The following is a 14308-nucleotide window of genomic DNA, read 5'->3' as shown; positions in this document are numbered from 1 at the left end:
TGAGAAGAGTCAACAGATAAAAGAATTAGGGTTAGGTTAGGTCTAGGGTTAGGGTTGCTGTTAGGGATTAGGGTTAGGATTAGCATTAGTGGTTAGGGTTAGGGGTTAGGGGCTAAAGACTAGCTCAGTGGGTAATAGCACTGACTGCTCTAACGAAGGTCCTGAGTTCAAATCCCAGTAACCACATGGTGGCTCACAACCATCCGTAATAAGATATGACGCCCTCTTCTGGTGTGTCTGAAAACAGCTACAGTGTACTTAGATATAAGTTATAATAAATAAATAATTAGATAAGGGTTAGGGATTAGGAATAGGCTCAAACACATTCTCTTTTGTGTGACAAATTTTATAAAGTGTTTGAAAGTGGTATAAAAGCAGTAATGGGGATCATCTTTTAGCAATACTTGATCAGAATATTTTCACCTTTCCGATACCACCATTGACCTCGGCATGATTCTGGGAAATTCAATTCTAGGTGCAACCAGAGTTTCTGAGTTGTAGAAGTTTTCTAGGTGTGTATGGTGTTGGCTGGGTGGACAGGGCAAGTTCTACTTGCTGTGTTGCAAACCCTGTGTCGGAAAGCAGACATTAGATTAATCAACAACTTGGTTTTGTATGTTCTTCAGTAAGGCTGGTATTGCCTGAAACCACAAGTGTGCCTGAGGGGCTTCAGAGCCCTTGCCTACCTTTCTGATCACCTCTGTTCCCAAAGAGAGCTCTAGAACATGGGGCCTCTGCTTGAAAGATAGATTAGTAGTAACTGGAGAGTCAGAAATATAGAGTTTAGGAGTCACTTTTAATTATTTTTGTAGGAGCTGTAAAGTCTGTGTTTAGTTCATTTCTATACATGTACAGTCAAACATAACATTGGTCAAGTACATGTTCTTTCTGTTGGATTTTTCTTAATTCTTTGGATGAAAACATGTTTATTTTTAGGGTTAATATTTTTTAGTCCTTGCCTTCATTCTTTCTCAAATATTGTATACATTCTTGATTGTTGTAGCTTTGTGGTAAGAACAAAAGTCACATTGTATCAAAGTGTGTACCATTCCTTAGTAATCTCATTAAAAATTTTATTGAGTTATTATTTCACATGCCATAGAGATTTGATATCAGCTCTCCTTTTATAAATTCTTATGAATTTTCTTTGGATTTTATTGAATGTGTGCTGCAAATTGAGCATAGCAAACATCCTTTTTTGAGAGGGAATACATCATTTTAATAGTTTTTATAGTAGTATAAAAAGGTAAAAGACATTATTCTATATAATTACTTATTTATCAAACTACAGTATGTGTATAAAACTGAAAATGATTTTTTTTAAGTGTACAAAGCCATAGAAAAGGGAGTTTAGGATAGAATTTGGTAGCACAAAACATGTTGTTTTCATCACATAAATTCTACCAAATATGATTTAATTGAAAAGACAAAATTGAAAATTAAATGTGGTTTAGAATTGCACAATGAATCTGAATGTGACATGCAACTGCCTATTATCATACAAAAACAAATTTTGATGGCAGACATTGGGATTCTCTACAGATATCAACTAAAATTAGTGAAACAGTGTTGTGTGGTTATACTTGAGGTAAAATGGCATGTAAATAGTTTATATATCTGATGTGTTTGGACATATTATCTACATCCATATAACATCACTACCTACCAAGAAAAAAAAAAAGAGAACCATGTTTTCTGTCCATTCTTATTCTACTGTTTATGTGTGAGTACAGTATACAGAGTTCTCATAAAATGACAAAATTGCTAGGGATCCCAGAAATGGCCTCCATATATTTTCCACGCACTTGGAATTAATTTAAAGAAGTATCAGATTCTCATGCTTGTTGCAGTTAGATTCATAGTGGCCTAAATTATAAAATAACCTAACTTCTCATTAGTAGATGACAAGCTGGGTGCCTCAGGAGGACACTGAGCTGAATGAAGGAAGATGATAGCAATGGATGACAGGTGACTCATCTTCATTTTATTCTGATCAAATAACCAGCCTTACTTAGATAGTGACCCTTTTATTTTTGCTTTGGAGAACGGGTTTAGACATTTAACATTTTGATGTATCATGTTGTGTATGTTTCATGTAAAATTAATGTAGCAATGCTGTATAACATTACATACGTATTTCTATTGTTTATATAGTTGTTTAAACCTCAGTTTTCCTTAAAGAGAAGCTAGACAACTCCTTTGGAATTAAACGAGCAGGAAACTCTGTAATTCCACAATCAAAAGTCGTGAGAACTAATACAAGAAAGTGACCTGGGCTTGTTTCCTGAATGATACAGATTTTACATTGCTGAGAGCAAAACTTCTGATTTAACAGATGTAGACAGTGCCCAAGAATGAGATTGTCATAAACTCCTGTGTGATGCGCACCTTCTAAACTGACAGAATGATAACTATCTGTCAAAGTCATTCCTTCTTAACCATAGTAAGAAGCTTAACCATAGTGAATACATTCAAAAGGTTTCTCTCCAGTACATATTCTTTCATGATGATGAAGCCTACAGAATTGTGCAAAGGCTTCACCATATTAAATACACTCACAGGGTTTCTGTCTTAGCACTTCCATTGCTAAGAATAGACATCATGGCCAAGGCAACTCTCATAAAAGCAAACCTTTAATTGGGGACTGGCTTAGTTTCAGAGGTTTAGTCCATTTTCATCATAGCAGGAAGCATGGCAACATGAAGGCAGACAAGGAGTTGAGAGTTCTGCATTTTGATCCAAAGGCATCCAGGAAGAGACTGTCTTTCAGGGGGCTACCAGGAGGGTCTGTTCTGCACTGAGTAGAGCTTCAAAGCCTACCACCAGAGTGATCCACTTCCTCCAACAAGGTCACTCCTCTGAATAGAGCTACTCCCTGTGACAAGCTTATTCAAACTCCCACATTCCACTCCCTGGCCCCCATAAGTTTGTTGGAGTACAGGAATATATGGGGACCATACTTAAACATAGCATAATGAAAAATACATGAGGTTCAACTTTAAAAGTCCCCATCATCTATACCAGTCTCAAAAATATTAAAATTCCAAAGTTCAAGGTCTCTTCTGAGAGTCATCCAATCATGTAACTGTAATCCCCTAAAAAAAGAAAATCAAAAAACATAATTCCAACTGCACAAGATATACTTCACCATTCCTAAATGATATTGTGAGAAAATACTGGACCAAAACAAGACCAAAAACCAGCTGGGAAATCTCCAAACTCTGCATCTCCATATCTTATGTTAAAGCGTTCTTCAGATCTCCAACTCCTTTCTGCTTTGTTCACTGCAGTACAATTCTTTCTCTTTGTCTGGTTTTATTCCCTGAAAGCAGTTTTCCTGAGCAGGTACCCCACAGTTCTAGCATCTCAAAGATCTTGGGGTCTCTGAGGCAATCTCAGTGTTACAGTTTCTTGTTCCAGTGTCTAAGATCCACACATGATCTTCTGCACTCCTCCAAAGATATTGGGTCACTTCTCCAGCTCTGCCCTCTGTATCACTCTAAGTTCTAGTTGACTCCACTCTACTGCTGCTGCTGTTTGTCCTGCTCATCCCATGGGCCTGGCATCTTCAATATGCTGGGTTCTTCTGGTGCAACTATGCTTCACTGATAGTCTCACTTATGCTCCCTTCATGGTGCCAAGCCTCTGCATGACACCTTCATGCCTTCAAAACCAGTACCACCTGGGTGATTCTTACATGTGACCAAGTTCAGCTACAACACAAGGTACAATGTTGGTTATCTCTGGAACACAGCTTCTTTGTCCTCTCAGAAAACACTTCCTAGGAGATTTCACCTCAGTGATGCTGGTCTCTTCTTTATCACTTCTAATCTCTTAGCTACAGCTAACAAACATCAATTTTTCCAGTAGCCCCTTTTATTTTTGCTTCTAAAGCCAGAGCCATATGGACAAAGCTGCTGAGTTCTGCTGCTTGCTGGGCCTGGACATGGCCCCTTCTATTTCATTATCACCATTTTTCTCTCTCCAACTCCTTTACTGCCTCAGCTTGGCTGTCCTGAACTCAGAGATCTGCAAGGCTCTGTATCCACAGGCCTAGACCTAAGCTTTTCTTCATCTGCAACTTGTTCTGTATCAGGATGGACTTGAACTCGAAGATCTGCTTGATGCTCATCTCCTAGGGTTTAAGGGCATGTACCACCATGCCTGGACCACCATGCTTTCCATTTTACATCTTATATTGAAAACCAAGAGTAGCAATCACAATCCATTCCTTGTCAATTTGAAACATACTTGTATCTCCTTATGTCAATATGTAAACAATAACCAGGTTTCTTTCCTCTATGTGTTCTTTTATGTTGCTACAGATGACTGTGACTTTTAAATGCTTTACCACATTGATTACATTCATAAGGTTTCTGTCCAGTATATGTTCTTTTGTGTCTTTGGAGATTAGTCTTACATCCAAAGTCTTTACAACATTGATTGCATTCTAAGGTTTCTTTCTAAAATGTATTCTTTTATGATATTGGAGACTAGTGTAATGTACAAAGGTTTTACCACATTGATTACATTGATAAGGTTTCTCTCCAGTATGCATTCTTTTATGTATTTGAAGACTACAGTGCGCTGCGAAGGCTTTACCACATTGATTACACTCATAGGGTTTCTCTCCAGTATGTGTTCTTTTATGATATTGAAGATTACTCTTTTGTGAAAAGGCTTTATCACATTGATTACATTGATAAGGTTTCTCTCCAGTATGTATTCTTTTATGCTTTTGGAGATTATGCTGAACTGCAAAGGCTTTACCACACTGATTACACTCATAGGGTTTCTCTCCGGTATGTGTTCTTTTATGGTTTCGGAGTTCATTAGGTCTTGCAAAAGCTTTACCACATTGAGTACATTCACAAGGTTTCTCTCCAGTATGCTTTATTTTATGATATTGGAGACTAGAGTGATGTGCAAAGGCTTTACCACATTGATTACATTGATAAGGTTTCTCTCCAGTATGTTTTCTTTTATGATATTGGAGACTAGACTGAAATGCAAAGGCTTTACCACATTGATTACACTCATAAGGTTTCTCTCCAGTATGTGTTCTTTTATGATATTGAAGACTACAATTTTGTGAAAAGGCTTTATCACATTGATTACATTGATAAGGTTTCTCTCCAGTATGTATTCTTTTATGCTTTTGGAAATTATACTGAACTGCAAAGGCTCTACCACACTGATTACATTCATAGGGTTTCTCTCCAGAATGTGTTCTTTTATGTGTTTGGAGTTGAGTGGGTCTTATAAAAGCTTTACCACATTGATTACATTCACAAGTTTTCTCTCCAGTATGTGTTCTTTTATGATATTGAAGACTTCTGTGACATGACAAGACTTTACCACATTGATTACATTCATAAGGTTTCTGTCCAGTATGTGTTCTCTTATGTATTTGGAGATGATTGTAACATTCAAAGGCTTTACCACATTGATTACATTCATAGGGTTTCTCTCCAATATGACTTCTTTCATGCCTGCAACGATAATTGGCACATGTGAAAGCTTTAACATATTCAAACATTTTAAAAGTCTATATGAATTTTACAATTTGGTCTAATGGTAAAGATGAATCAGATATTAAGGTTTTATCACTTTGTTTATATTCATAGTGTTCCCCCTCATTATGGGTTGTTTTACACCTTTGAAGATATCCATCATGGTAAGAGCATTTATTACATGACTCACATTTATAACATCCTTTTTATATATGAGATTTTTATATGATGTATTTTGCATGTCTGAAGATCAATGGAATAAGTCAAAGCTTTAGCACACTATAGTATATATATATATAGTTTGAGTCAAACCACATTTGCAAAGTGACCAGGACAAAGAGAATAATTGCCAAATACCTAGTACCTTAGGGATTTCCTGCAGTATGACTTTGGGCATTGTCCCAGTAAAATCAGAAAACCAAGTAACTGCAAACTTGTATCATATTCAGATAGTCTACCAAAGGCAGAATACTATATATCTTCTCATTGTTCTGAGACAGAAACAGGGGAATTGCTTCTTTCAATTTTCCTATATTCACGTGGCTTTTATCCATTGTGACACATGATATATGTATTAAAAGAAGAATAACAAATGAAAAGTTTCCACACTGCATTCACACAGTTTGACATTTTGCTCCTCATAGACATGTGGAATATGGATTAAGGTTTCTCCATGACAACACTCTTGACTCTCATAAATTGCCCTCTCAATAAACTTAGCAATGTCACTACAAGTATATGAGTATCACCAACTTTACCATGGACTATTTGCTTATTAGAAGATTTTGGATGGGAGTTGGAAAGATGGCTCAGTGGTTAAGAGCACTGACTGCTCTTCCAAAGGTCCTGAGTTTGACTCCCAACAACCACATGGTTGCTCACAACCATCTGTAATGGGATCTGATGCCCTCTTCTGGTGTGTCTGAAAACACCTTCAGTGTACTCTTATACATAAAATAAATAGTTCTTAAAAAAAAAAAAAGATATGTGAAGTGAGGTATGGGGCATGCACTCTTTTAAAAAATAGGTTTTGGAGCTATAACCTATTCAACGTGTATACCTTTTGCAATATCTAAGTGTTATGAGATTGAACGATTGGTAGTTCTACAGCATAGCTCTAGTGCAGCTACAAATCAAATAAAGATATTGGTTAAGTTACTGTAGCCTTATCTTTGTTCTTAGAGGAATGCCTTGTAAACACAAATCAGGTAACTGACATTGAGGTACATGGTTCTGTGAAAATATTATAATCATAGCTACACTTAAAGGACTGATATTTTACACTCTTGTTTTTCTTTAGAGCTTCTAAGAAATACTAAAATTTCCTCAGAGTTGTATTTGTATCAGCTTGCACAAGAAAATTACCTTTCATGTCTTCTAGAACTTTGACAATGTTCTTCAATATGATGGTCTTGCCAATTGTAGCCTAAAACGCAATATCAGAAAATGAATAATATAGTATTGGAAATTAGACAAAATTCAAGTTACAGTGAATTTTCACAGTACTGTGAAAGCTGTGAACATTCCGTGAACCTGATTTATTCAACTCATTCTTCCTCATTTTCAATTGAAATAACATAAGATCAATAACAAAGAAACATTTGTTCCCTTATTTTGAAAAGCAAAAGAAAATTCACAGTCTTACCTATATTAGTGAGGTTCTGGTAGGTCTCCAACATCACCTCTTCATAGAGACTTTTCTGGGAAGAATCCAGCAAATCCCACTCTTCCTCAGTGAAGTTCACATGCACATCATCATAAGTCACTGCATCCTAAAATATCCCATACATGTATACAACACAAAGCATGATACTAACATCACTGTAAAATAAATATATGCTTCCTTGACAATATATTCACATAATTCTGGTGCTTTCTCCACTTATTTCCTGACACAGAAGTTATAATCTAATCAGCAAGCTATTTTAGAAGGAAACTGAATTATGTGTTCACCTGTGTCACTTCTGAACCCTTTGAATAGGATATAGCCTTGCAAGACAAATTACAATTGATAGAGGGGGAAGGAGAGAGGCAAACAGATCAACATTATTAAGCATACATCAGAAAAATTGTATGAACAATCACAAAGTACAAAAATGATGGGCAAGCTGGGTATGTTTGCTCATGGCTTTAATCCCAGAGGCACAGGGATTCATTGAGTTCCATGCCAGCCTGGGCTACTCAATGAGTTCCAGGACAGCAAGAGGTGTGTATTAAGACCCTCATTCCCCTGCAAAATGCAATCAAGCCAACAAAAAACATAGAAAGAATTCAGAGATCTTTACTGAAGTTCCTACAAAAAAAATTATACATTCACTACAGTTCTGTAGTCATCTGGCAGAAACCTGAAGTGCCAGAGTTTAAACTGAAACATAAATAAAATTTTAAAAAAGAGAATGCATGTTTAAACAGTTACAAATGGACAGATGAAAATACTAGTAATATAAGTGTTGATTATAAATGAGCAACATAGGGTAAGGGAGATGGTTCAGCAGTGGAAAGCTCTTACTGGTCTTCCATATAAAGGGGTCAATTGCCAGTATTTACATGAGTTTAAGTGTTCTGAGGAACAACATGTTCATCTGACAATAGTAAAGATGAGACACACATGATATTCATATGCATGCACACTGGCAAAAAACCTCATACTCTTTGGAAAAATTCAATAGGTAGGAAAAATGTCACACACCTACAATCCAATGACTCTGAAGCCTTGGGTAGTATTGATGTCATGAACACATGCCATCCTGAGAAATAGAATATGGTCTGGATATTCTTGGCCAAACATCAACATTCAAGATGTGGATGAAGATCTGCACAACAGCATACGCTTGCATGTACAAAAACCTACATTCCAAGCACATAAGCTAATAATATAAAAACAAAATCAGGCAAGCATGTTGGTCCACATCTAATCCCCTTCAGAAGAGGAAAGGCTACACAGAGAAACTTTGTCTTGAAAAACAAAAACAAAAGAAATAAAATTAAAAATAAAAAAGAAACTGCCAGGCTTGCAAAATGGCTTAGTATTGAATAGCAAATGCTTCTACAGTATCTTATGTGATTTAGGGACAGAGTCCAAATGGTGAATGTATGAGAGCATGAGAAGAAAGCTGAATGACCAGTTTCAACCACAACACAGTAGCCAAAAAGAACAAAATCTGTCCTGTCTAAAAGAAATGCAGGGGCAAAGATGGAGCAGAGACTGAGGGAATAGCTAATGATAACTCACCCAACTTGAGACCCACCTATGGACAAGCACCAATCATTAACATTAAGGATTTGAAAGATCCTGACAGAATGTAAAAGGACACAGAAGCCCTGAAATTGGCAAGATAGATGTCAGTGTTAGCAGAACTAGCTTCATTGATTTAAAAAAAAATAGAGGTGCACAATGCTCTGGCCACTCCTTGAACCTGTGTCTGCCAATGTTTTGACCGTTCCTTGACCCATGTGTGTGTCCACTGATGAAGCCCATTGCCAGGTGTTTGTGATATTGGTTGCTGAGAGTCAGAAAATCTCCCCAGCAACCACAGCCCGGCCAATCCTGAGTTGCTACATCTGCACCAGACTCTTTCCTTGTACCCCTCCCATACCCATTTCTTGAGAATAGACATTGTTTAGATCTGGAAATCCCCTACTCCCCCCCTTCTCCTTTCTCCCCTGAGGGCCTATAAAAAACTGGGACCTTTTTCCTCTCGAGATCGACTCCTCTACCCCTGCGTGGGATATGAGTCGTCCCCAGAGCTCTGGCTTTCCCCAAATAAACCCTAACCCTATCGTGAGTTCTTGGGTGTCCGCTATTGTCCTGAGGCCTGAGAGAGGGGCTCCTTTCGGAGTCTTTCAGATACTTTGTTTTGCTTGCTGACAGGACCTTAGCATAATTGTCCTCTAAGAGGCTCCACCCAGCAGCTCACTAAAACAGATGCAGAAATGCATAGCCAAATATTGAATGGACCTTGGGGACTCTTATGAAAGTGTGCAGAGCAGGACTGAAGACTCTGAGCAGGATAGGAACTCAACAGGAAGAGCAACAGACACAATTAACCTGGACCCTTGGGGACTCTCAGAGACTGAGCCACCAACCAAAGGCTGGACTAAGGTTCCTGGCACATATGTAGCAGATGTGCAGCTCAGACTTCATGTGGCTCTCCCAACAACTGGAGTAGAGGCTGTCCCTAAAGCTCTTGACTATCTTTGGAAACTGTTCCCTTAAGGACACTGTCATGTCTGGCCTTAGTGGGAAAGAATGCACCCAACCCAACAGACACTTAATACGCCATGATTGGGGAACATGCAGGAGGGCCCACAGCCACTCAAAGGAGAAACAGAGGGGATTGGGGACAGGGACTCTATGAGGGGGGTGACCTGGAGTGGGAACAGTGATCAGGAAGATAGTGAATATATAAATTATTGGAGAAACAAAACATAAAAAAAAAAGAAAGAAATCTGTTGAGTCCACAGACAGATAAATCCTATCCCCTAATAAAAAATCTGGAAAGGGTCCTCCTAAAAGAGTCTCTATAAGCTCACCAAAGAAAGCCACGAAGGACAGACAAGTATTCAAAGATATCAACTTATCTAGGAACATTTTGTTTCAATCAACTACATTCTGACCCTGGGCACTATAGGCTCATATTCACCCTGTGATGAAAATGCATTTGGTGTAACTTCAATGATCCTAATAGTCTGTAGAAGCTCCTAAACTGTTCAAATGTTCAAAGTCTCTTCTGACACTCAGGGAAATTTCTTGATTGCCACTTCTTTTAAAATCTGAACACAAGTTATATCTTTCCAACATACAATGGCACAGAATACCCCTTCCCATTCCAATTGATAGGCATGTGCACATAGGGAGGGGAAATTGGAGCAAGGCAAGAAACATAGCAGGGCAAACACCAAATCATATTCCTTTGTTTGAGATACACTGGACTTCACTTTTTAAGGGCTTAGATGGACCAATTCCTGTAACTTCTCATGAATCTCTCAGTTTGGGTACTTTCTTTCCCTGTGTGCATCTCTGCATGACAGTTTTCTCAATGCCTTAGGTATCTCAACATTTTTGTTCACAAAATGCAACTCAATCTTCATCCTCACAACTTCAATACAATGAACTCTCACAGAATCTTCACTGGGACTCTGACTCTGCCAAAAGATGGTTAGAATAGTGCCGAACTGAAACCATAGAGGAAGTGTTTATAACCTTAAATTTTTTATCGTTCAGTTTCCAGTACCAGCACAATATGAGTGATTCTGTCATGTTTGGCTTCTAAGTTGATCAACTCTACCATGCTTGGACCACAGTTGGGAGGTTTTATTTCAAGTTCCTTCCAGTGACTAGGAATCACTTTGTCTACTCCTTCCATTAATTCAAACTGAACAGGAGGGAATGTTACCCTTAGGGCACCTTTTTAGTCCTATACCAACAATGGCATGTGCTCTACTATGTTCACAGCAGTTCTATTCATAATAGCTGGAAACTGGAAACAACCCAGATGCCCCTCAACAGAACAGTGGATACAGAAAATGTGGTTCACTTTAAAAAATGGAATAATATTCAGCTATTAAAAACAAGAACATCATGAAACTTGTAAGCACATGAACAGAACTAAAAAATATCATCCTGAGTGAAGTAATCCAGACCCAAAAGGACATGCATATATGTACTCACTCACAAGTAACTATTAACCATAAAGTACAGGTTATCCATGCTACATTCCAGACCCAAAAAAGCTAACCCAAGTGATCATGGTTGAATCTCCTTCAGAAGGCAAAATAAAACATAGGAGGCTGTGGAAAGCCGTGCAGCGAGCAATCGCTGTGGAGAGCCGTGCGCGTGCCGCGAGCAATCACCATTATAAGATGGCGCTGGCCTCCGCTGTGACAAACTAGTAAACAAGCCTTGTGTGCAAGTGCGAGTGTGAACTCACTCCTAGTCACTGCCCATTCTCGGGGTGTAATAGTGGTGTGATGGGCGAGCAACGAATCAAGAGCTGTCACGCCACATCAGGTGCTGAAACGTCATGGCTGAGTGCTATATAATGGACTCCATTTTCTGGGGTCTGGATCTTCCTGAGAAGTAAGCAATTGCTTTGCCGCAGAAGATTCCGGTTGTCCTGAGTGTGTTCTTGCCGGAGGGGACAAAAGCTCAGGATACGTGGCGCCGAAGACCCGGGGACTTTATACCATCATACCGGCGCAAGGAAGATCCCTCGTTCGCGGGGCGGAATCAGAACTGCAGGACATTACAGCTCTGCAAGGTAAGTATAGTCTTGAAATTTCTCCAGAGTTAGATGCCCTTTTGATTGTTTGCACGGCGATTGCACTTTCCCTTTTGGTTTCGTTTTGCTTCCACCGCTGGAACTGCTGACTGGTTCCCAGTCGCAGTCAGGCTCGGACATCACCTGGACAGTGCCTGGACAGCGACTAGTTTCAGTCACGGTCAGGACTGGATAGCGGCAGTATGGGAATTTCTCACTCTGTAGTAGTGGCGTTAAGGTCGGTCCTGAAGCAGTGTGGCCTAAAAATCGCCACTAAGAGTATAGAGGCATTTGTCAGGGAGGTAGACCATGTGGCACCATGGTATGCTTGCTCGGGTTCGTTAACTGTCACTTCTTGGGACAAACTGAAAAGAGATCTAGTTAGGGAACAGCAGAATGGCAAACTTAAAGCAGGGATCATGCCGTTATGGAAATTGGTGAGATCGTGCTTAACAGATGAGGATTGTCAGCAAATGGTAGAAGCGGGGCAGAAGATTTTGGACGAAATTCAAGACAGTCTATCAGAGGCAGAGTGGGGAGAGAGATTGAAAGTTGGGACGAAACAAGGTGCACCGAAGAATTTAGGCCTTTCCACGGGCCTTGAGCCCGAGGAAAAGAGATATAAAGGAAAGAATGCCTTGGGAGAGATTAGAAAAAGGGATGGAAAGGGGGAGAAGAAGAGAGAAAGAACTGGAGAGGCACGTAAGGAAAGGAGCCTCTACCCACCATTAGATGAGTTTAAGGCACTAGCTGTCAGTAGCTCAGAATTGGATAAGGAACTTAGCTCCTCTGAGGAGACAGACTTAGAGGAAGAAAGATACCAGCTAGATGAAAGACGAGCTAATCAGTCACAGAATAACATAAAGAAAGCAAAAGTAGCTAGAGACAAATGTCAAATCACTATGCGATCTTCAGATCCGCAACCTCTGGGTCCTAGTACACCTCGCATCTACCGAGGAGTAGATGGCAGGAAATAAACTCAGGGCTGAAATCAACCAAATGGAAACAAAAAGAACTATTCAAAGAATTAACCAAGTTCTTTGGTTCTTTGAGAAAATCAACAAGATAAGCCCTTAGCCAGACTAACTAGAGGGCACAGAGACAGTTATTCTAATTAACAAAATCAGAAATGAAAAAGGAGACATAACAACAGAACCTGTGGAAATCCAAAACATCATCAGATCCTACTACAAAAGGCTTTACTCAACAAAACTGAAAAACTGGATGAAATGGACAACTTCCTAGACAGATACCAGGTACCAAAGTTAAATCAGGATCAGATTAACGATCTAAACAGTTCCATTTCCCCTAAAGAAATAGAAGCATTCATTAATAGTCTCCCTACCAAAAAAAAAAAAAAAAAAAAAAGCCCAGGACTCGATGGGTTTAGTGCAGAGTTCTATCAGACCTTCAAAGAAGATGCCCCCAATCCCCACCCAACCTGACTTCTAAACTCCCTGGGGCCTCCAGTCTCTTGAGGGTTAGGTGCATCTCTGAATGAACACAGATCCTGAAGTCCTCTACTGTATGTGGGGGTTGGGGGGGGACTCTTATCAGCTGGTTATGATGCCTGTTTGGTGGTCCAGAGTTTGAGAGATCTTGGGGTCCAGATTAATTGAGACTGCTGGTCCTCCTACAGGATCACCCTTCTCCTCAGCTTCTTTCACTCTTCCCTAATTCAACAACAGGGGTCAGCTGCTTCTGCCCATTAGTTGGGTGCAAACATTTGCATCTGACTCTTTCAGCTGCCTGTTGGGTCTTTCAGAGGGCAGTCATGATAGGTCCCTTTTTGTGAGCACTCCATGGCCTCAGTAATAATGTAAGGCCTTGGGACCTCCCCTTGAGCTGGATACCACTTAGGCCTGTCACTGGACCTTCTTTTCCTTAGGCTCCTCTCCATTTCCATCCCTGTAATTCTTTTAGATAGGAACAATTATGGGTCAGAGATGTGACTGTGGGATGATAACACCATCCCTCACTTGATGCTCTGTCTTCCTGCTGGAGGCGGGCCCTATAACTTCCCTATCCCTACCATCAGGCATTTCACCTAAAGTCCCTCCCTTTGATTCTGAGAGTCTCTTATCTCCCAGGTCTCTGGTGCATTCTGGAGGGTCCCCCCAACCTCCTATTTCCTGAGGTTGCCTGTTTCCATTCTTTCTGTTGACCCTCAGGGCTTCAGTCCTTTTCCCTCACCCAATACCAGATCAAGTTCCCCTCCCCTACCCCACTACACCCCTCCCATTCACTTTCTCTTCCAGGTCCATCCCTCCCTCCCCACTTGTGATTGCTTTCTTCTCTCTCCCAAACGGAACTGAGGCATCCTCACTTGGGCATTTCAGCTTGTTGACCTGTGCGAGTTCTGTGGACTGTATCTTGGGTTTCTGTATTTTTTTTCCTGTAATATCCACTTATTAGTAATTACATACCATGCATGTCCTTTTGAGTCTGTGTTGCCTCGCTCAGGATATTTTCTAGTTCCATACATTTGCCAGCAAAACTCAGGATGTCCTCGTTCTTAATAGCTGAGTTGTATTC

At 39.8% G+C, this 14308-nt stretch overlaps 1 pseudogene; it reads right to left on the bottom strand.

Moving 5' to 3' along the window:
* Positions 1-225: 225 nt before the first annotated feature.
* Positions 226-7873, bottom strand: LOC147002181 (uncharacterized; annotated as a pseudogene).
* Between the last annotated feature and the right edge of the window lie 6435 nt (positions 7874-14308).

Source organism: Mus caroli, unplaced genomic scaffold (assembly GCF_978045245.1).
Source record: "Mus caroli unplaced genomic scaffold, Mus_caroli_1 scaffold_10, whole genome shotgun sequence".
NCBI classification, from domain to species: domain Eukaryota; kingdom Metazoa; phylum Chordata; class Mammalia; order Rodentia; family Muridae; genus Mus; species Mus caroli.
The sequence above is the reverse complement of the archived record's forward strand: the minus strand, read 5'-3'. Positions and strand labels throughout refer to the sequence as shown.